The sequence below is a fragment of the Dasypus novemcinctus genome, chromosome 20, assembly GCF_030445035.2.
Source record: "Dasypus novemcinctus isolate mDasNov1 chromosome 20, mDasNov1.1.hap2, whole genome shotgun sequence".
Lineage (NCBI taxonomy): Eukaryota > Metazoa > Chordata > Mammalia > Cingulata > Dasypodidae > Dasypus > Dasypus novemcinctus.
This window is the reverse complement of record NC_080692.1, coordinates 22,941,182-22,964,276: the sequence shown is the minus strand read 5'-3', so window position 1 is coordinate 22,964,276 and position 23,095 is coordinate 22,941,182. Positions and strand designations below refer to the sequence as shown.

At 44.2% G+C, this 23,095-nt stretch overlaps 1 protein-coding gene across 1 annotated transcript in view; it reads right to left on the bottom strand.

Annotated features, from left to right (window-relative positions):
* Positions 1-464: 464 nt before the first annotated feature.
* KCNA6 (potassium voltage-gated channel subfamily A member 6) overlaps positions 465-23,095 on the bottom strand; it is a 40,573-nt gene continuing 17,942 nt past the window's right edge. The window contains exon 2 of the mRNA XM_004459026.4: positions 465-818. The gene's annotated coding sequence lies outside the window, so the exon portion shown is untranslated. The remainder of the gene's footprint in view (positions 819-23,095) is intronic.

Genomic DNA, 23,095 nt, shown 5'->3' with positions numbered 1-23,095 from the left:
GGAACTTTCCAGAAGCCTACTGAGGACAGGCCAGGAGGAGACAGCAGTCAACTACAAGAAGAGTAATGTGGGTTACAAACTAGGACGTCCTTACTGGGCCTGGGAGAACGCGGGCATATTATCACCTGGGCCTGCCCCCTCCTTCCCCAGACAGTGAGAAAGAAGCCGAAAACTCATGGGAGATAAACCTCGGGCCTGACACGTGCCCACAGTTATGGATAAACAGGAGACGATTCTAAGCCCTGCTCCACCGTCACTCGCCTTGCCTTCTTGGGGTAGTCCCTGTCAGGGGCGGGGTCACGACAAGGGTACGCAGGCGCTTTTCCTGCTGATCTGTGGGTGACAGGTGCACCCAGGGGGTGTGGGGAAGCTGTGGGGGGCTCGGCATCCGGAGCGTCTATCAAGGCTCCCCGGCTCGTCCGCTGAGCTTAGCTGTGCCTGTCTGCACGCAGCACGACGCACGCTTTGGACTTTGCCATGTTTATTTGTCATTCTTCCAAGCCACCCTTCTCCCGGGTGGGTCTGTAACAGCCATGCACGTTCCGGAGTCCCCTGATCCCTAACCTCCCCACGCCTTGTTTCTCTTGCCAGCACACCAGCTCTCCCTCTCCGCCTCCAGCCTCACCCCAATGGGCTGGACCCCCTCTCTGACACCACAGGTCCAGCCTCCGCTTCTCCCGGTCCAGCTGCTGCCTGCGAGAGGCCCAGGAGGGAGCCCAGTCGGGTCGCCCGAGGAGGGGCCTGGGATCCCAAAGAAGGCGGCAAGGGCTGGAGTGAACTGTCCGGAATGTGCGCCTCGTCTCCACGCTCGGGCCGTCCTGCCGGGAAGGAATCAAGAACAAGAGGAAGGTAGTTAGGGATACGGAGGTGAGATGCGGGACACGGGGCACCCAGAAACCTGGCGCTCTGCTCCTTTCCTCAGCCCCCGGCGTTTGCCTGGGGGTCTCCTAACAGGGCCCTGTGTCTGGAGGCTCTGGTGTGCTCGAGCTCTTTCTCCCACCATCACCCATGGCCTGCAGCTCCTTCCTGGCCGCCGGGCTTGTGTACCCAAAGCCACCCCTGTGGAAGTCGTCTTTACACCTCACGCTGTGATGGCCCCCCAACTCCCTGAAGAGCCAAGTGCAAGCAAGTCTGACCTCCAGGCCCCGGAAAATGAAGCCTCGGACAGTCCACCTGCTGGTCTCCCTGCGCATCTGCACAGAGCCCACCTCGGAGCCTCGGCTAAGGTCCCGCACATCCCTGCCTCGGTGGAGGAACTCTTCCCACACCTCGGCCTCCCCCTCCCACCCACCAGCTCACTCTCCTTTCTCTCTTCCACTGTCCTCCACCCACCCTCCCTCCAGGCTCAGGAGCCTGTCTGGTCGTCCTGGCATGACGGAGTCTCTGCCTTCTCTGAGGCCCTGCCCCCTTCACGCTCTGTCCCACACCAGATCCTGTGCTATTTTCCATTGGCAGATACATGCGATTGGGAGTCCAAAGTCCTGGATTCAACTTCTGCCTCTACTGTGCCCTGGGCAAAGGAAGTCAGGCTGTCCCTTAACCTCTGATGGCCACAGAGCACTTCGGGGGCAAGCCAGGGTTGGGCTAAACAAACGAACCATCCAGGCCTTAGAACTTCTGTTACGGCCCATGTACCGCGGGGATGAGGTAAGGTGTGTTCGGGGGTGCTTAGGGCTACTGCAAGGGTTCAGTGTCAGTGGGACCACTTGGTAAGTTAAGGCAAAGATTTCTAAAACCGCCAGTAGATAGTACCAGGCCTACACAGTAGACTCCTGAAGAATGAAAAGATCTCAAATTTGTCATTTCAGTTCTTTGGGGGCAAGCCCAAAAGCTCCACAACACGGAGCGAGTAACTTAAAATTTCACTGACACACAGTTCGGCTCAGGAGGGCACTGTAAGCCTCGCGTCCTAGAGCAGCAGCGTCTGCCTCGTGACAAGGGTCTTTGCCATTGAGCAGCAGATGTCACAGGACATTGCTCAGTACTTTCTACTGCCATCTGACTGTGCAATAATCCTGCCAAGGGGACCGGCATGAAACAAGACAAATAAAAACCGGGTTTCTTTGTGAAACTCCAGTGGTCATCAAGACAAAGAAAATGCTTTAGCAAATGGTGAAAACGCAGTTAAGTTGTTTCAAAGGGAAATGAACAGAAAACTCATCACCCTTCACACACACATGATTGGGGAGAAGCCTGTTCAAGCACTTCTGCATTCACGATTTTTGGGCTGTGCCAGGTCACAACTTTCAGATGCCAAGGGTCTGCATCACCCTTGGTTCCCATGATACGAATATAAATTACACATGGTGGGTTTTATCCCAGAGCCATGGCTCCACCTACAGCTTTTTACATGTTCTCATGGAATTAATCATGATTTTTACATCAGCCTAAAGAAAACATCTTTAGGGAAGTCCATCTGACCTCCACATAGATTTTTAGGGGGGTTGCTCCTGAAACACTACTAAAATAACAGTAAAGGGGATTTTAAATTGGGGGAGGGGCAAAGTTACAAAGAGAAGTAAATGAGGAATGTAATTAAAAATCGATTTGTGAATGATAGAAAAACAATTGATGGAAAAGCACCTGACCTTGGACAGGGGCAAGAGTTGAAACTTGAGTATCTACAGGTGAGGGGCTGATAAGACAAAATTGATTTACCCCAGAGAACCCACAGAGGCTCAGGAGTGGGAGCAGCAGGTTCCAAAGAAGGGGATGGAGGGTGAAAACTTAGTTTCCATCCAGGTCTCCTCCCCAACTCCACAGAGCCAAGCACCTACCCCTCTGCCACCCCAGCAAAAGACAAGAAGTTTATTCTCTGGAGAAACTGGGACAGCAAATTCTGGCCTCAGAGCCACTCAGTACAGTATAAGACAAGGGTGGGACACTGCACTAAGAGTAAGGGCTGGCATATGATGAGTGTCACCTGCTGACTAGTGATGCCCTCTATCACCTCAGCTCCCAGAAGGCTATCAGCCGGGCATGTACAGACCAGGCAGGCAAGTAGAGAATTCTTTCATGCAGAAACCAAGGCATTCCAAGATAAACACCCTGAGGCATTGATATCTGGAGATCCCAGGAAGATAGCCTGGTCCCAGTCTTGTCACCCTGCAGTGAGCTCACCACTTGACCAGCTGAATAGACATAGAAACTTCCATCAGCTTTTTAGCTCCTTGTTTGTGAATATGAGCAAATATTCTCAAATTACAGACATCAAGAAAGTGAGGCCTAACTAGAAGAGAGAGACTCAGAGGAAACAAAATTCCAGAGCAGGAAAAAATCTTTAATTAAAAACACTCAAGGAAGCAGATGTGGCTCAAGAGATTGAGCTCCCGTCTACCACACGGGAGGTCCATGGTTCAGTTCCTGGTGTTTCCTAAAGAAGACAATGACTGGCACAACAGTAGGTGCGGCAAGCTGACACAACAAGAGACACAAGAAGAAAAAGCATAATGAGAGACAAAATGATGCAGGGAGCAGAGGTTCCCAGTGCCTCCTAAAGATGAGGAACAAGACAGTGAGCTGATGCAACAGGCAGGTGCAGCAAGCTGATACAACAAGATGATAAAACAAGAGACACAAGAAGAAAAAACATAATGAGAGACACAACAAAAGCAGGGAACAGAGGGGGCTCAAGCAATTAGGCACTTCTAGACCAAGAGTACTCACTCAGGAAAATCAACAAAAATAGACCCACATCAAGGCACAGCCGCAAGAAATTTAGGATAAGGATGGCATCAGATTGTACCACAAGTGACACTGGAAGCTAAAAACAATACCTTCCAAACTGAGGTAACTGGGTGGTAAGGTGATTTCCAACCTAAAATGTTATACCTATCCACACAGGAACCTACCCACAGCAGAGAAGTGCAGGGAGTCCCTTCATATAGTGGCAGGATATCCCAGGATGGGCAGTCATGCAGAAGCCTAGACAACCCCTAGTCCACACCAGGGTAGAACAGAAAGCCTCCAGGAAGCCAAAATGAAGGTGAAAGGCAGCCCGGTATACTGAATTGGTTGGCAGGAGATTTACATTTCTGGTGAGAAATTTATTGAACCCCACCTCCTTGTGGGAATCAATTAATGACAGGTACATTGAAAATTAAGCAACATAAAAGAAGATACTTAATAACTCCAGAGGAAAATTTAAAAATAGTAAAAGAAAGGAAATGTAAGTACAGCACAGCACACTAGGTGGCTCAATGAGGAATAATATTTACACAGTCATAATTAGGTCACATCGCAAACTGAGTTGATAAATATCATGGCACATATATCATATTTGGAGGAGGGGGAAATAGCAAGTGGGTTGAGAAGGGTGTGTGTCTGTATTGTGGGGAGTAATGGTGGGTGGTGTAAGAAAGCTAAATCTTTATCTCCCGTAGTAGGAAGTCAAGTCTTCTAAAACTTAAAAAAGTAAGCGTAGCAATGTCAGTGCATTACTGAGAAACGCAGTGGCAAAAACCTAGAATAAAGAACTGAAGAGTTGAAAGAGACCATTCATGAGAAGGGCAGGGGACTGTTATTTTTGCTTAAAAGCTTGCTGAATAATTGACTCTTTTAAACTTACATTAATGTTTTAATTTAAAGGAAAAGAAGTAACACTTGAATTTCCCCAAACTGAAAGCCTAAGTTTCCAGATTGAAAAGCCCCAATATTGCGAGAAATAATATAAACAAACAAAAAAAGGAGGCCGAGTTAAACTTGAATTTCAGATAAAAAATGAGTACTCTTCTAGTATAAATATGTTCCAAATATTGCAAAATTTACTCATACTTCATTGGAAATTCAAATTTAATGGGTGTCCTATATTTTATTTGGCAACACTATGCCCAACACATCCACACTGAGGCACCTGCCTGATATTGCAAAACACTAGAGATAAAAAGATCTTCAAGGTCACATACAAGGAAATCAGAAAGCCTGAGCTTATCACAGCAAGATTGAAATTTAAGAAGCAGTAGAGCAAAGTGTACAAAATTCTGAGGAAAGATGATAGACACCTTGGAATTCTACATGCATTCAATCATTAATGAAATTTGAGAACTGAAAAAGGAATCTTTAGGCATTCAAAGTTTCAAAACTGTACCTCTGGGGAAGCGGACTTGGCCCAATGGAGAGGGCATTCACCTACCATATGGGAGGTCTGTGGTTCAAACCCCGGGCCTCCTTGACCCGTGTGGAGTTGGCTCATGCAGTGATGATGCATGAAAGGAGTGCCCTACCATGCAGGGGTGTCCCCCGCGTGGGTGAGCCCCGCGAGCAAGGAGTGCACCCCGTAAAGAGAGCTGCCCAGCGCAAAAGAAAGTTCAGCCTGCCCAAGAATGGCGCGGCACACACGGAGAGCTGACACAAGATGATGCAACAAAAAGAAACAGATTCCCAGTGCCGCTGATAAGGATAGAAACGGTCACAGAAGAACACACAGCGAATGGACACAGAGGGCAGATAACTGGGGGGAGAGGGGATAGAAATAAATAAAAAATCTTTTTAAAAAAATGTACCTCTGCTTAACCTTTCATAGAAAACTACTAGAGGATTTTCCCAACAAAATGAACAAAGGAACCAACCAACAAAGAAGAAAACATACAGTCTAAGAAAGTGGAGACCCAAAACAGGAGAGAAAGGAAATTAATTACCAGCACAACAGCTGTGCTGAAGCTGAGAATAAGGAGTCAACAAGGGGGTGGGAGAATGGAAAACTCCAGACTTCTGGTCGACCAAGATGGCCGCATAAGATGCTTCAGAGTTCCATTCCACCACAGAATCTTTAAACAACAAACAAAACTGATAGAGCCATCTTCCTCAAAATCTGCAAAATGCTGAAGAGTTAAAGTAATTAAGGAGATGCCCAATCAAGAAAAATGTAAAAACAGGAGGACAAGCTCATGGCGCCCTTGATGCCTCACCCTACCCACTTTCCAACATGGTGTGGAGCCAGCCTGTGCTCCCATTGTGGGTCCCTTTTCCTGTTCCACAGGGAGCAGACTAACTCTTATGCACATACTGTGCTGTCTGCATTACAGTGCTAATCTATCAAGTGGCAGCTTGAAAGACAAACCAGGGAACTCATCTCTGGTTGCAATCCCAGGACTTGCACGACAGGCAGAAGCAACTTGCAGACAGCTAAAGCAGTGTAAGCAACAATTAAGTCAAAGAGGCTTGAGGTAAAGGATTACCTGCTTTAAAATATACAGTAGAGCTCCCAGTAAAGAGTGAACGTCTATTTCACAGGCAATTCATAAATAAACCCTCGCATGTACAGCCAATTGATTTTTTACAGGGTGCCAAGTTCACTCAATGGGAAAATAGCCTCTTCAACAAATGGTGCTGAAAAACCTAAAAATCCATATGCAAAAGAACGTAGGTGGTCCCCCGTCTCACTTTATATGCAAAAACTAATCAAAGACCTAAATATAAGAATGCAAACTAAAAACTCCTAGAAGAAAATATAGAGAAGCACCTTCAGGACCTTGTGTTAGGCAATAGTTTCTTCGACTTTACACCAAAAGCATGAGCAAAAAAATTTACTTGATAAAATGTTTAAATAGGACCACCAAAATTAAAAACTTTTGTGCATCAAAGAACTTTATCCTGCAGAATGGGAGAAAATATTTGGGCATTACATATCTGATAAGGGTTTAATATCCAGAATATATAAAGAAATCCTACAACTCAACAACAAAAAGACAATCCTGTTTATAAATGGACGAAAGATTAGAATAGAGATTCCTCCAAAGAAGATACACAAATGGCCAAAAAGCAAATGAAAAAAAAGCTCAACAGTATTAGCCATTAGGGACATGCAAATCAAAACTACAATGAGATACCATTTCACACCAACTAGAATGACTACTTAAAAATCAAATGGAAAATAACGAGTGTTGAAGAGGATGTGGAGAAATAGGACATTTCTTTCATTATTGGTGGGAATGTAAAACGGTGCAGTGCCATGGAAAACAGTTTGGCAGTTCTTCAGAAAGTTCAGAATTGCATATGACCCAGCAATCCCACTTCTAGGTATATACCCAAAAAAAATGAAAACAGGGACTCAAACAGGTATTTACAAACCAATGTTCATATCGGCATATTCACAATTGCCAAAAGACGCAAGCAACTCAAATGTCCATCAACAGTCCAGTGGATACACAAAATGTGTTATATACATATACATATACATCCAATGGAATATTGTGCGACATTAAAAAGGAATGAAGTTCTGACTCATGCGACAACATGGATGAACTTTAAGACATCATGTTGAGTGAAGTAAGCCAGATACAAAAGGACAAATATTGTACAATCTCATTGATATAAAATAATTAAAATAAGCAAATTTAGAGTCAGAAACTGGAATACGGGATACCAGGAGCTGGGTAGGGATAAGGAATGGGGGGTTAGTGCTTTAATAGTACAGAGCTTCTGTTTGGGGTGATGGAAAAGCTTTGGAATGGATGGTGGTGATGGTAATGCAACACTGAATATAATTAACAGCACTGAATTATATGTTCGAATGTGGTTAAAAGGGGAAATTTTAGGTTGTATATATGTTACTATAATAATTTTTTTGAAAAAAAACCATAGGACTGTACAACACAAACAGTGAATGCAAATGGAAACTATGGACTATAATTAATAGTTTAACTAGAATAACATTGTTTCATTTTTTTGATCTTGAATAAAAGGGGGAAAGGGCAAAGACAAATGAGTTTATATGGCTAAGAGTCTTTCAAAAAGAGTTGGGAGGTCATCAGAGGGGGCGCGCTTACGCACACCTCAAGAAGACCCCAGAGAGAGACAAAGTAGATACAACCCTAGGTGCTGGTTCTCCTGAAGGCTATGGAGAGCCACAGAGTATACGGTCATGGCAGATGGATTTGGAGCTCTGTGCCATGTCAGAGGACCCTACTTTGGAATTTGTGCTCCTGAGGGTGATGGAGCTGGACTCAGATGTGACCTTCCTACACATGCCTCTTCTGTCACTTTTACTGAACCTGTGGTTGGAGCTAGGGATGGTGCATACTCAGGGGCCTTGAATCTCTGGACTGCCCATGTGCCAGCTGGGCCCTGAGCCTCAGCAGAGTTGCAACTCCTACTCTCCAGTTCGTTAGACTTACCCAGGTCAGCTAACAGAGAAATGAACATGATCAACCACCACAACAGGGAAATCAAGAGTGCCTACAACTGCAAGCAGAGGAACTGCATCCGTCATCCATGTGGAATCTAAGCCCACTCTTGATCCAGGGGTGGAGTGGACATCACCATCCCAGGGTCCACAGAATGGAGGAATAAAATATGGATCAGAATGGACTTACTGATATTCTACTATAAAACTATTGTGACTAGTAATAGAAGAAATTATAGCATTGATGTGGAGAAAGTGGCCACAGTAGTTGCTGAGGGCAGGGACAGGGAAGAAGAGGTATGATGTGGGGCATTTTGGGGACTTGGAGCTATCCTAAATGATATTGCTGGATCAGATGTTGAACTTTATATATCCTGCCATAACCCACTGAACGTACTGGGGGAGGGTGTGAACTACAGGGTAAATTATTATCTATGTGGTGCAGCAGTGCTCCAAAATGTGTTCTCCGAGTGCGATGGGTGTGCCACAATGACGGAGGAGGTTGTTGGTGTGGGAGGAGTGGGGTGGGGGGTGGGGGATATATGGGAACATCTTATATTTTTTAATATAACATTTTTTTGGTGATGTATATATCTTAAAAAAAATACAGTTTACAAAAATGATGGAGTGAGGGGGTGGGGAGTGGGGTATATGAAAACCTCTTATTTTTTTAATGTAATGTTCTTTGTGATCTATTAACTTTAATTTTAAAAATGTAAAAAAAGATATTGTTTCATCAGTTATAACAAATGTACCACACTATTGCAAAGTGTTAATAATAGGGAAAACTGCATGAGAGAGGGGAACATATATAGGAACTGTATTTTCTGCATGAAACTTCTGTAAACCTACAATGTTTCTAGTAAAAAAATTAATTAATTTAAAAAATGTTTAAGTCTCCAAAATGGAAGACTCTGGGAAAAAAGAACAACAGAGACCCTGATGCATTTGATCTCATGGAAAAATTGTATTTAGAGGGGTTCCCCAATTCTGTGGGAGAATTTGAAAGGAATCATAAATAGATACATGGAAAATTAAGCAAATGAAAAAGTGAGGCAGTTATTAATAAAATGTGTACATGTGAGAAAAGAAATGTTATCAGGATACACTGCCTGGAAATAGGCATAATGATGTCAACACTGAATAAGGATTTAAACCAAAAATTACACTGGAGGCAGAGGAAATGGTACTGAGTTTCTTACAAAGATAAAACGTCACATCCCATCACTCAGAGTTAAAGTCAAAGTCCTGCTAGCAGCCTGCAAAGCCCTATACAATCTGTGTCTCTGCCTTTACACCTCATCCATTAATGCTCTCCCTCATTCACCTTGTTCCAGCAATAAGGGCCTCTTTGTTGTTCCTGGTTATATGTCCTCCCACCACAGGACTTTTGCACGTGCCATTCCCTTTTCTAGAAAGCCCTTCCCCCAGATATCCACAGGGTTCCCTCTCGCCCATCTTTCAGGTCTTTGCTAAGATGTCATCTTCTCAGTAAGGTCACCTCTCTTGCCCCCACTCCTTTATTCAACATTCTGTCCAGGCGTTCCCTACACCACACTCTACTCTCACTACTTATTTTTCTCCAGATTTCTCATAGTCATCTCTGTATAGAACACCACCTCTTTGTAATGAGATGGTTAGAGCCATAGTCTGTTGGAATGCTTGCTTATTCTCCCCACTGGGATGAAAGCTCCATAAGGACAGGGAATTTTGTCTGCTTTGTTCACTAATGTATCTGTGCTTAGAATAGTGCCTGGCACATAGTAGGTGTTTCATAAATATCTGTTAAATGGAAAAATAAATTCAGAAATAGCAGTGTAAGGATTTACTGATAAATCCAATGATAAATACTAGAAAATAAACTGTTAAAGTAATTGAAGGTGGTTGACTCTGAGGCAGAGGCCAGCTGGTTCTTAGAAGCCTTATATATGATTTGATTTTCAAAACCATATGTTTGTATTATTTAAATAAAAATTAAGATTATTTTTTAAATATGCTCACAGTTTTCACCCCCTACCTAATCATATTCCATTGCAATACCAAAATTAAGTGACTACTGGATTATCTATGATTTGTATTATTGACACCTAGAAGTCATCTTTCTCTCATTCACTTCTTTCACTCCAATCCACTACCTCTGATCCATTCCCAAGTCTTAAGGTTCTCACCTCCTCCATGGCTCTCAAATCCATTCACCACTTTGCTTCTCCATCACTATTGCCCCCGTGCCCTAGTTCCACCCATCACCTGGACATTGGCAAAAAGGCTGTAACAGGTCCACTTGCCTCTATCCAGTCCCTCCAACCATTATACTGTGGCCAGACACAGATCTGACCAAATCCCACCCCTACCTGCTTAAAGCCTGGCCACGGCACCCCACTGCCCTGAGGCTAAGGGCAGTACCCTTAACCCACCAATCTTGCCCCTGGCTTGTTCTTCAACTTGCCACCCAGTCTCTGCTATTCATCCTATTTTCCCAACACAGGGCCACTGGGCATGGCTGATCGCGTGCCTGGAATGCTCTCTGCCACCTCCTGCTCATCCTTCAAACATCAGCTAAAAGGTCAAGTGAACCCCACCTCCTAGCACCCTTTGTAACATTTGCCACAATTGCAACTTTACTTTTGTGGGTTTATTGGATAACATCTGCCTCTGTCCCCACCATCAACATACACGACCATAAACTCCAGGAAAGGAAGAAATTGTGTTTCATTTATCATTACATCCCCAGTGCATAGGCGCTCAATATACATGTTGAAGGATTTGTTGAAACACTACCTTTTACTACTGTAATAACTAATATATACTGCTTGGGTTTGAGTAACATTTATTCATCTGTCTCATTTTACCGTAAAATTCTAAGAGTTGGAGACTGCATGTGCTTCTTTTAAACCCCTGCCCTCCTCTCCTCTCTTTACTGGCAGTCCTCATCTTAAAATATAATTCTTGAAAATGTGTACTGATGTAAAACATAAAAAAGATTATGTGTTGGTGGGGTTTCCATCTTGGGAGGCTAACATATTGTGGAATTCTTCCTTACACTTTGTCATTCAGGCATAAGCATCATGATATATTTCAAGCACCTCACATGTGATCTTTCAATCTGCTATCTTCCTTCACAATTCAACTCAGATAGAGGTGGCTGAACTCCAGTGGACATCTCAGTAGGCTAAAGATCAGTACTATAAGCAAATCTAATGATTTGCATCTTGCCTCAACTCTATTAAGTTTAATATCTATGCTTTGTACTATAGATTTCTCTATTTCTCCCTTGCATTTATAAGGTAAGGGCAAAATGCAATAAAGTAGCCAAATTATCACCCATACATTACCATACAGAAAATGTGGTGATGCTGGCTGGCCGACAGATCCACCAGGAGAATGACTTTTTGCTGGCTAATGCACGAAAGTCCAAATTCAGCATAGAAGGGGAATTAGGGGGTTTTAAATCTGAACATCTGATGTTGAACACCACTTGTTTACAATTTCTGCCCAATTAGGGATAACCTGCTAATCCAGTATTAATTAAAACTTTTGCTGAATACACATTTAAACTCATGTATCTTTTTTTTTCCCTAACTACCTGGGATTGTAAACCAAATAACCTTTAAGTCCCTTCTAAAAAGGAAGGATAACATGTTGTCTTCCTGTCAATTAACTCCCTTCCAGACACAAGCTATAATTGTCATGGGGAGTCCTAACTCTGCCTATTTAGAATAAAAGAAAAAAATTAATATCTGCCATCTAATACAACTGAACAGTTGAATGCGACAAATCCCTTTGCATGTACTTTTTTTTTTCAGGAGGTACCGGGAAACGAACCCAGGACTTCCTATAATGGAAAGCAAAGACTAGAACACCCAGTCTTTCACCCCCAACATCAGTCTCTAGCAATAGCTATTGGGCCAATCTTTATTAAATGGACTCCCTTGCCCAGAATTGGGCCATGCCACATCAGCAGGGGAAATTTAGGGACAGAATCTGAACAGTTCTGCTTCTTGCTGGACTCCGTGTGTGCCCCCAACCACCTTGGTCTCATGGCCCACACGTGCTGCTCCAGTTACAGATTTGGAATTAGCAGTTTCACAATCATTCTGCCACCTCTTTGAGTGCTGGGGAATGTGGCATTTCTTGAAACCCCAAGCTTGAGAGAATTTTCTGCTCCTCTTAACTATATCACCAAGGTCCTGTGCGTTCCCAGAGAGGCAGAGGGGTGGCATGCCACAAGCTTAGGGTACAGGTTAAGCTTTACACACCTAGAGAGACATTTCCAGGGCACCCTCAAGGCTTGGTACTGTTCAGCATTATCCTTAAAAGCACACAGTGGGAGAAAGTGTAAACACTAAGTAAACTATAATCCATGCTTAGTGGCAATGCTCGAAAATGTGTTCATGAATTGTACTGAATGTACCACACTAATGAAGGATGTTGTTAATATGGGAAAATGTGGGAGGGCTAGGGAGAAAGGCATATGGGAATCTCCTATATTTTCTATATAGCATTTATGTAATCTAAGTACTTTTTTTAAAAAAAGAAAGAAAATAATCTTTTTTAAAAAGCACACATATGTTAAAATTGCCAAGGAAATGCAAATTCAGCCAGAAATCATTAGGATTATGCCCATCAAATTAACAGCCGTCCCCCATTCCCCTAACTAGAATACTTATTGCTGATTGGTGACATAAACACTCTCCTATAAGCTGATATTTTTCTACCTGTTTGTCTTTTAATTTCTACAACCATTCATTATAATTTTTCAAGATGGAAATAATTATTTTCTGCTTCTAAGAAAATACACACTCATTGTAAAGAATTCAGGCACTTAAGGAAACTATAAAAAAGGAACTAAAATCATGTATATCCCCTCTACCCAGAAAAAAAAAACCACTTTGCTTTTGGAGTCATACAGACCTGATTTTAAATTCGTTTCACCAATGAAGAGTTAGATGGCCTTAGTCCAGTAACTTACTGGATGGCATCACCCAATACATGGAAATAATAACTGAAGCTACTCAACAGTGTGAGGATTTCAGGTAATGTTTGACTAAGGCCACAGGGCTCAGGAGCTATTAACTATGATGATAGTTGTTATTAATATATATATATGTCCAGTCTTTTTTCTCTGCACATCTCTGTATAGGTGAATGCATAGCTTTTACGCTCTCTCAAGGGGGCTTTTGTGGATGGAAGAGATTACTCAGAAGATGCAATGTTTTAATAAATATTCAATGTATTGAGGTTAAAGTTCTTTAAATCAAATTTCTTAAGCTTTTGAGTTCAACTCACAAACTTTATTGTTCTATCAGCCTGAGCTCCACGAGAACCTGGCTAGGGGATGCATTTCAAAGCAACAAGAAGAGAAGGAGAACACTTGTAATATTTGAGAGGCAGAGATTACCCCTGTCACTCAAAAGGTCAGAGGTCAGCTGTTGGAAAAGCGCACAGACCCGCACACCACCTGGGCGATGGCTGCCTGGCGCACGAGGTGCCCAGCCCAAGGCACAGGCTGCCAGCCAGGTCACAAAGCAGCAGGGACACGATTGGGTTGTCAACTGAGAGTCATTCCCAGTCCTGGGTTTGCCAGATATGGTCAACAAAAGTACAGGACGCTCAGCTAAATTTGGATTTCCAATAATTTTGCAATATTTGGGGTATACTTATACTAAAAATGTATTTGTTGCATATGTGAAATTCAGATTTATCTCGGTGTCTTGTATTTTATCCAACAACCCTACTCAGCACATGTGTAATCTTCTGGAGAGCATTTTAGTAATTCCTGTTAAAATCATTGTTGTCTGCATAACCTTGAGCACAGGAATTCCACTTCTAGGAATTTATTGCAAGAATCATTAGATAAGAGAAAAGAGATAATCATGTACAGGTAAAGATATTTATCAGCGTATTGCTGATAATCATGAAAAAAATGGGTTAACAGAAAAGTGGTTAAATAGTTATGGTATATCTGTTGAATGTAATTCTATGCAGCCTTAAAATTGTCATTTTTAAGATCTATATTTGTTAACATGAAAAGATATCCAGAATAGATTATGAAACGAAAAAATAGATAAAATAATTTTAAGTATGATCTTATTTTTAACTAGGTATTTTATATGTCCAAGACACACACACATGCACACATACACATATGTACCCACACACATACACAGAAAAAAATCCAAAATGATTATACCAAGACATGGAGAGGTGTTCTCTCTCAATTGTGGGACTATCACTGGCTTTTATTTTCCTCTACATAGTTTTATGCATATATTACCTTAATAATCAGAACAAAACAATAAAGCTATCACAACTTTGAAAAAAGTATTAGTAAAAAGAATTATACAAAAGTATTCTTTACTAATTCTACAATCTTAAAATCTGAAGCAGCACATTGATTCACCCTCTATTTCCCTGTTGATTTATCTAAGAAGCCCTGAGGTCTTTCTCTTGCTAAAAAGGCCAGAGAAGAACCTGATAGCATTGGATATTTGCTAATTTGGCTCCTTTTATTTGCTTGGGCGGGTCTACTTTTTTGCCTACCCAATCTATTTTATTCCTTCTTTTGGTTACGAAGCACCGATTTTCCTCTTGAGAAATCATCTTCACACCATGCTCAGTCCTTGTGCTTTGGGTAAAACGGACTCTACCCTTGGCTCCAAGGGGATGCTTGTGACCAAGGTATGTCCAGTCAGGGCATGCCATTGGCCTGCCCAATAATTAGCCCTCATTCAAGCATCCAGTGGAATTCTGACCAAGGAAAATCAGATCATGGATTTCATTGGGCCAATCGAAGCACTCTCTTTTTACTGGTCAGGAATCTGGGAGTCTGAAGCTACCAGCCATCTTGCCACTATCTTGACACAAACAAGCAGAACAGAATTGCATTAAGAGAGCTGGAGGGGGGTGGGGGGGTATATGGAGACCTCATATTTTTTTTAATGTAACATTAAAAAATAAAGACCAAAAAAAAGCATAAGCCAAAAAATAAATAAATAAATAAAGGCACTCTAGAAAAGTTGGGAAAAAAAAAAGAGAGAGAGAGCTGGAAATTTTTATCCCCTGGATTAACCTGTACCTGAAGTCCAGGCTTAGATGAAATTATATGAGTTTTAAAACAACAATAGCTCTCTTTTTTTATTAAACTGGGTTGAGTCTGTTTTTCAGTCGCTTTAACCAAAAGAAAGCTAATCAGACCCAATTAATTATAGACACCACTGCCTAAGCTCTATAGCCTGATTCTAATAATAGCTACATTGTGTTAAGCACAATATGTGGGCAAGGCATTTTAAATATATTATCTCATTAATAATCTCGCCAATTCTTTGAGATAGACATTATTTTCTCTTTTTCGCAAATGAGAACCCTGAGGCTCCATGCGGTTAAGTAATTCCCCCATGACCACACGGCTAGACAGAAGAAGGATATCAAAAGACATCAAAGCCTTTTCCCACTGCACCATGCTATCTTCTGATCTAGACTTAGAATCCTGAATTCTGCCCTCACACACAGAGTTCTTTCATTGGTTTGGGTTCCCCAGCAGTTGATATGAAATAACCACCAGAAGCTTCCTGCAGATAGCTCTGATTTGAAGCCATGCACCTGAAAAGTACTAAAGAGAGCCTTAGTTTCAAGTGGGTGAAGGACGTCTCCTCGGTAATACCCTTTTCTCTAATTTCCAAGCAAGGATCAGTATGAAAAACTAGTGTTTGCTCATTTGAGTCACATCCAATGCTAATGAACATCGTACAATCCCCAAAGTATTATTCAAAGTTGACTTCATTATTGAAATTAACTGGATAATTGCAAATACTGACATTGTCTAAAGCTGTATAAACTGGACAGATAGAACTGGACACATAAATACAGACCTAGGACAAAGGAAATGCTGGGTGTAGAGCTTTCAATAAATCATCTTTGGTTTCTTAGAACCAGATAAAATGATTTGGGCGCATTTACCTATGTCATGACATTCTATGTGCAATTTATTTTGTGTTTGTCATTGTTCACTTTTGTGACCCAATATCCCTCTCAAGAAACTGAGGTACAACAGATAGGTTACGTGCTCCACTCAGGTCAGACAGCAGGTCAAGAGCAAAAGGATATAATAAATTCTCACTCTTTAGAAGCACCTGAGTCCCTCGGGCCTTAATAACACATTTCATTTAGTCCCCCTTGAAAAAGAGAGGTCAAGGATAGAGCCCTTCACCTCTACTCTCCGAATAATACCGCCCAGAACCCCTGGCGGTGGCCTCTGGCACGTGCTTCCTCCTCAGGGGTCATTCTGGCAGGGAGCAGGCACTGCCTCCACGGGCCTGGAGGAACCGAGGCAGGCAGGCAAAGCTTTCGGTTTGCTTCTGAATAAATCTCTTTGTCAGACATCTGCACTTGACATTTCCTGGCAGCCCTGAATATTTTATAGAGGAAGTTCCAGGAACGAATGAGACGCTGTGCCTTCCCACCCCCTCCAAGCAGCCCGAGGGAGAGGAAGCTCCCGGGGAGGGTCGCGGGGAACCAGCGTGGCCCTAGCTGTGGAACTTGAGACCCTCTGCCCCCAACGCGGGTGGGATGATGACAACCACGCCCTTCCAGCGCGCGTGCGCATTTCCCCCTGTCCGGGAAGGCACGGAGGTCCCTGCAGCCTGGCGCAGCACCCCAAGCATTATACCAAGGTCCTTTTAAAAAACCTCCTCTGAATTGCTAAGCCAGCGCTCAGCCGGCCCATCTATGAGCTGCTAGCAAGCGGCTGTAGCCTCTGCTGGCTGAATCCCTAGAAAGGCCTCCCATCGGCGGCAGCGGAGGGCCGGTGAGGGGGTCTGCCGTCCTCAGGCAATAAAGGGGTGCGTGGCCCGTGGAGGATTTCAACATGGCAACAGAACTGACCCAAAGGTGGACTGCTTTTCATGTTCACCGTGTGTCGGCAGTTACAAACAATGTCGGTGATAAAATACTTCTCCAAACTGGGGTGGCCCACCCTCACCGCTCTTCCCCTCCCCCGACCGCTCCCTTGAGGTCCCCATCCCCTAGTCTCTTTCCCAGCCTGCCCTCACTTCTGCCAGAGGGATCATTCCAAAATGTGATCTGAACACATCGTGCCTCTGATATAAACTCTTACTTGTTTCCATGGCCTTCAGAATGAATCCAACTTCTAGCAACTCCATGACTCTTCGCAGATGGGGTCCAATATTTTCCATCTCCCCTGCACCTATTGTCCTACCCCATGTGTCCCAAGCTCCCAGTTCCCTGAATGCACCATCACATCCTCAAACCCCAAGCTCTTCCTTCTACTAAGAATTTTCTTTCCAACCTTGTAAGCTCTGGCTCTTATCTTCCAAGGTACCTGATAGGTCAACTCTGGGAAGCTTTCCCTGACCCCACCAGCCCCAAGAAGTTGTTGTCCTGCCTCCCTTACCCAGCCAGAGTGCCTGCTACATAGCTCCACCATATCCATCCCTGCAGATTCCACCCCCTCTACTTCCTTAAGGTTTTCCATACAGTCTCCAAGAGGGGTTTAATTTCTAATCCCAATGGTCTAGAAAGAGGCATTGCTTGGGTGACATTTTGCTAGTTATTGGTGGTTTTGTACCCCAAATCAGTCCTTACAACCAGCTCACTTTTCAGTTCCTTGTCTCTTTCAGAGTACAATTCCTCTCTGTCCATGTGTTCTCAGCTCTAAGAGAGCCCAAGGTGGGATGAGAAATTAAGCTCTCTTGCTCTCTCTCTCTCTCCATCCCCCAGGTCACCCCTAAAAGAGCTGGCCCCAGACTTTGGCTCCAAGGTAAGCTAGAGTAAGAGACATCCCCTTTGGCCTGCAGCCCTGAGCTATGCATTTCAACTCTGCCTTTTACTAATGAGCCCTGCACTGCAGGTAACTGAGGCTGCTTCAGAAAGTAATGAAATTGTGCTTTGATTCCTACCTTGGTCTTTGCCCATAGCTGCCTCAGTCAGATCTCAGTGGTGATGAGGGACAAAGAGCAGGGGCAGGATCTGGGCAAGCTGGAGTCCCTGGCCCTGCAGCAAAAAGTCCCAACAATTTACCTACACCTCTACCACTTACCACCTTGTCCTGGAGCCCGCTGTTTACTCATATCTGCCACCAACTTGGCAGACTTCTGAGTGCTGGGCAGGTAAACGGGTTACTGTGAGGGCTCTTAGACCCTCTGATGATCATCTGTCTGGTGACATCCAGCTGGACCAACAGATTCACCAAGCCAGCCTTTCTGACCAGGTGAGACCACAGGGACTTGTTTGATTGCTTGCAGCACTGTTTCCTGTGCTCTGTGAAAAGAGAGCATAGCAATCACATCTTCCTCTCCCCTTCTCCCAAATCCCCTCACCTGGCAAGACAGCCACACAGGGTTTTGGGGGAAGAGGAGGTGGGCAGGGGATAGGGGGCAGCCTTGCCAGCAGAGAACATACTCTTCCTGAATGTCAGTCCTGAGAAATCACAAGTCATTGTAGCTACGACCCAGCAATCCTGCTTCTTGGTATATACCCAAAAGAACTGAGAGTAGTGACTTGAACAGATATTTGTACACTAGTATTCATTGCATATTCACAATAGCCAAAAGATGGAAGTAACCCAAATGTCCAGCAGCAGATAAATGAAATGGATAAACAAAATGTGGTATATCCATACAATTGAATATTAGCCTCAAAAAGGAATACATTTCTGATTCACATGGCAACATGGATAAACCTTGAAGACTTCATGTTGAGTGAAATGTCAGACACAAAGGGACAGATACTATATGATTCTACTTATTTGAAATTGCTAGACTATGGAAACACATAGAGACAGAAAGTAGAGTACAGGTTACCAGGCATAAGGACAGGTGCAGTGGGGAGTTAAGGCATAATGGGTATAGGGCTTCTCTCTGGGGTGACGGGAAATTTCAGGTACCGCATGGTGATGAAGGTGGTGCAACATTGCAAATGTGATTAATCCCACTGAATGGTATGCTTGAGAGTGGCTGAAATGAGAATATATGTTTCCACATATATATATTGTATATATGTTTCCACAATTAAAAAAACAGAGCAACTAAAGAGACAATGACCATTTAATGCAATACATGATCCTGGACTGAACCTATTAATGGAGAAAAGGCCCAAAATGACATTACTGGGACATATGAAAAAATTGGAATAGAGCGGAAAGCTTTATATCAGTGTTAAAGTTCTTGAACTTGTTTGTGCTTAAGGTGGTTACATAAGTGAATATCCTTGCTCTTAGGAAATGTCCGGGGAAATATTATGTGTTCAAGGAGCACGACGTATACAACCTACTCTCAGATGTTTAGAAAATTGATAGATAAATATATGAATATACAGATGGTGTTAGATATTGTGACAGTTTGAAGTTTTTTGTGAATCCCAGAAGAGATCATATTCTTTAAACTAATCCATTCCTGTGGGTATGAGATCCATTTATTGCATTAGATCTGGTTAAGGGAACTTTGATTAGATCACTTTTGATTCAATCACTTGAGGGCCTTTGATTGGACTACCTCAATGAGGCATGACCCAGGTTAGGTCTCAGTCTCTTTCAGAGTCTTACATAAACTGAAAACTGAAAGCAGAAACACACAGAAAGACAGCCACCATTTAGACCCTGCCACGTGAGAGAGAGAAGACTGTGGGAAAACAGAGAAACCCTGAGAGGCGGAGAGAGAGGCCAGAGGCTGGAGTCAGGGAACACGTCCGACGTGACAAGCTGCCATTCTGCTTTGCCACGTGGTGCGAGCCCAGGATCGACCAGCAGCAGACCTTTGGTGAGAGATCTCCAGTCTCGCCTTGATTTGGACATTTTCATAGCCTCAGAACTGTAAGCTTTTACCCTAATAAATCCCCATTATCAAAGCCAACCCATTTCTGGTATTTTGCATCTGCAGCCTTAGCAAACTCAGATAGATAAATTTGGATAAATAGGCAGAGTAAGAGATGAATAGATAGAATGATACAAAAATGTTGAAACTCGTGGATCTGTGTATCTAGGTAGGGTGTTGCTGGAGTTCTGCATATGGACTTTGTATTATTTTTGCAACTGTCTAATAAGTTTGAAATCATTTCAAATCCTTCAATATTGAGGAATGAACAAACATAAAGGGGTAGTGTAAACATGGACCAAAGTAGATTTATTGATATTGTAGCTATTATCTCATGTTAAAGGAAGAACCTGTAATGTTGATATAAAGATCCTGGTTGCCAGAGGTTCATAAGGGTGAGGGAGGGATGAATAGGTGGCACACAGGGCATTTTTAGGGCAGTGAAATCATCTGACATTACACAGTGGTGATGGACCCATGACATTACACATTTATCAAAGCCTAAAAAACTTCACAGCACAAAGTGTAAGCCGCAATGAAAACAATAGACTTTGGTTAGTAGCAATGCTTCAATATTGGCTCATCAATTGTAAGAAATGTACCACCTCAATGTAAGATGTTAATAGGGGAAACTATGTGTATGGGGGGGGGGACTTATATGGAAATCCCTATATTTTCAGTGTGATTTTTCTGTAAACATAAACTTCCCTAAAAATAAAATTTAATATTACCCCCCAAAAAAGGCTTAAATAAAAAGTCACTGAGGACACCCTGCGCCCCTCCCACAGTAAGGAACCCAGCCAGTTACTCAAGGCAGCCCTGCCCGAGGGCAAGAACGTCCTGCTGCAGCAGTCTGCAAAGGTGGTGGCACCGGCTCCCGGACAAGGTTGCCAAGCGGGTCACGGGAATGCGGGGGAGTCAGCATTTGGTGCGCGCAGAGCTGCCTGCCTGGCCTACCGGGCAAGACCCCGCCTCCTCCTCCCTCCCCCCAAGCATCCCAGGGACAGAGGCTGCGGGACTCTGACACGGAAACCTGCAGTCCCTGGGAGCCTCTCCAGGACACGGTCTGAACGAGGGAAAGGGTTTGAAAAAGGAGAGGAAGAGCAAAGAGAAGAGACACCCCTGGTTTGCACTGCGTGGCTGTAGACGGCGGAGGGTGGTGGGCGTGATGGCTCTGGGAGCGGGGAGAGGGCGACGCCTTGGGGTGCACGTGAGGGGCCTGGATGGGAGCCTGGGGAGAAGGCGGGCGGCTCAGCTCGGGGACAGCAGCGGATCGGCGCCCACCCTCCTGGCTCTGCGGGGCACTCACCCTGCTCCCGCGGAGGGACGGCAGTGAAGGGGCCGGCGCTGGGCAGCGAGGGCCAGGAGGCCTGCGTCCTCGGCTGCTGGGGGTGCGACTGCACGGGGCCCAGGGCTTCCGTACCTCCGGCCGGTGACCTGGTTAAGGGGAGTGGAGCGAGGGAGGCCAAGGGGCTGTGCCTTTCTCACCGAGGAGGCTCTCGGTGAAGGAAGAAGGGGCGTGGATGAACAGGGAAAGAAAGCGCCCCTGGAGCGCGGGCACTAGGAGAGGCAAGGGCTGGAGGCTGAGATGAGTTCATCCTGGAAGATCTTCCGGGAACAGGTGCTGAGGCAGCAGCTGTGCAACTTTAGGCAACTCAGGCAACCTCTCTGAGCCTTGATTCTTCATCTATAAATAAGGGTGATCGTAATAATGCCTGCTCTGTTGACCTTAATGGACGTTCTGATGTTCAACTAGAAGTCTGTGGAAGAGATTTATAAAATGGGAAGTGTAATTCAATTGGAAAGCGTAAAATTATTACAGCCAGAATTTCTTAGACTGATGGCTCCCAACTGACTGCAAACTAGAATCATCTGAGAAGCTGCAAAAACAAACAAACAAACAAACAAACAAAACACTCTACCTGGACCCCACCCTAAAGCAAATATTCAAATCGGGGTAGGGAGAGGAGAGAGCCGGCAGGGACAAGCACTTTTTTAAAGAGCTGACATCCCGTGAAAGTTGAGACTCACCACTTAGGTTTCCCCATACTTCCTAAAGACAATCACTTGGCGAGCACGACTTTGAAACACAGATTCCCATGCTTCTCTCATGTCCACTCAATAAGAGTCTCAAGACAGCCTGGCAGTCTAGACTTAACAAGCAGGAAAGCCGTGTAGACGCGTTGTTCCGCTGAGGAGCACGTCCTCGGTCTCCCCCTCTCCAGGATTCGCAGTCATCCCAGCCGTGTCCGTGGGCAGCCCGGGCAGGTCAGCTGAGAAAGGGAAGACCCCTCCTCGGAGAGTAAGGAGCCACACGGCCTTTTGGAACGGGGCCGCGCTAGGCAGTCAATCCAATCCCATTCCCACTCCACTGGGATGACAATCCAATTATAAAATGACAAATGTCCCAGCCAAAAAGCCTGGGAACCTCAAGAAAAAAAGGAAACCATGATGAGTTATCTGTGACTAGCAACGAAGATGACCAGTGTCTTATTGTTTTGTCAGTAGATTGTCCAGGCTTTCTTGATCTGTACGCTCTCTGGCTGACTTTGATCCATTCATATGGTTATACGTTCAACACACATATTGCTTCCCTCCTTTCCTCCCTCCCTCCCTTTCTCTCTCTCGGTCTCTCTCTCTCTCACACACACACACACACACACACCCTGACCCCATCAAAAACATAAGTGAGAAGATGAAGAGAATTAAAGGAACAGGTGTTACTTGGGAACACCTATAGCATAGAACTGAATAATGCAAATGATGTTAGAACCAGAAGGGATTGTCCAGTTTACCTTTCATCTCACCAGGGTAATCTTAGCACAGCACTTAAGAGCATAGACTCTGGAGCCAGAGCCGGACTGCTGGGTTGAAATCCCACCGCCCCTCCCTACTAGCTGTGTGGCTTTGGGCAAGCTGCTTAACCTCCCTGTGCCCCATATGTGATATGGGAATAGCACAAGCACCTGTCCTGGGGGGTTGCTGGGAAGGTCAAGTATGTTAATCCATGTACATGCCTAGAAACATGCCTGGCACACGGAAGGGCTGGCTAAGTGTTTGCTGCTATCGTTGTTGTGGTTTCTCTTTTATTTTAGAGCTGAGGAAGCTGAGGCCAGAAAATGATTAACTCACTTTGTTCATACTTGTT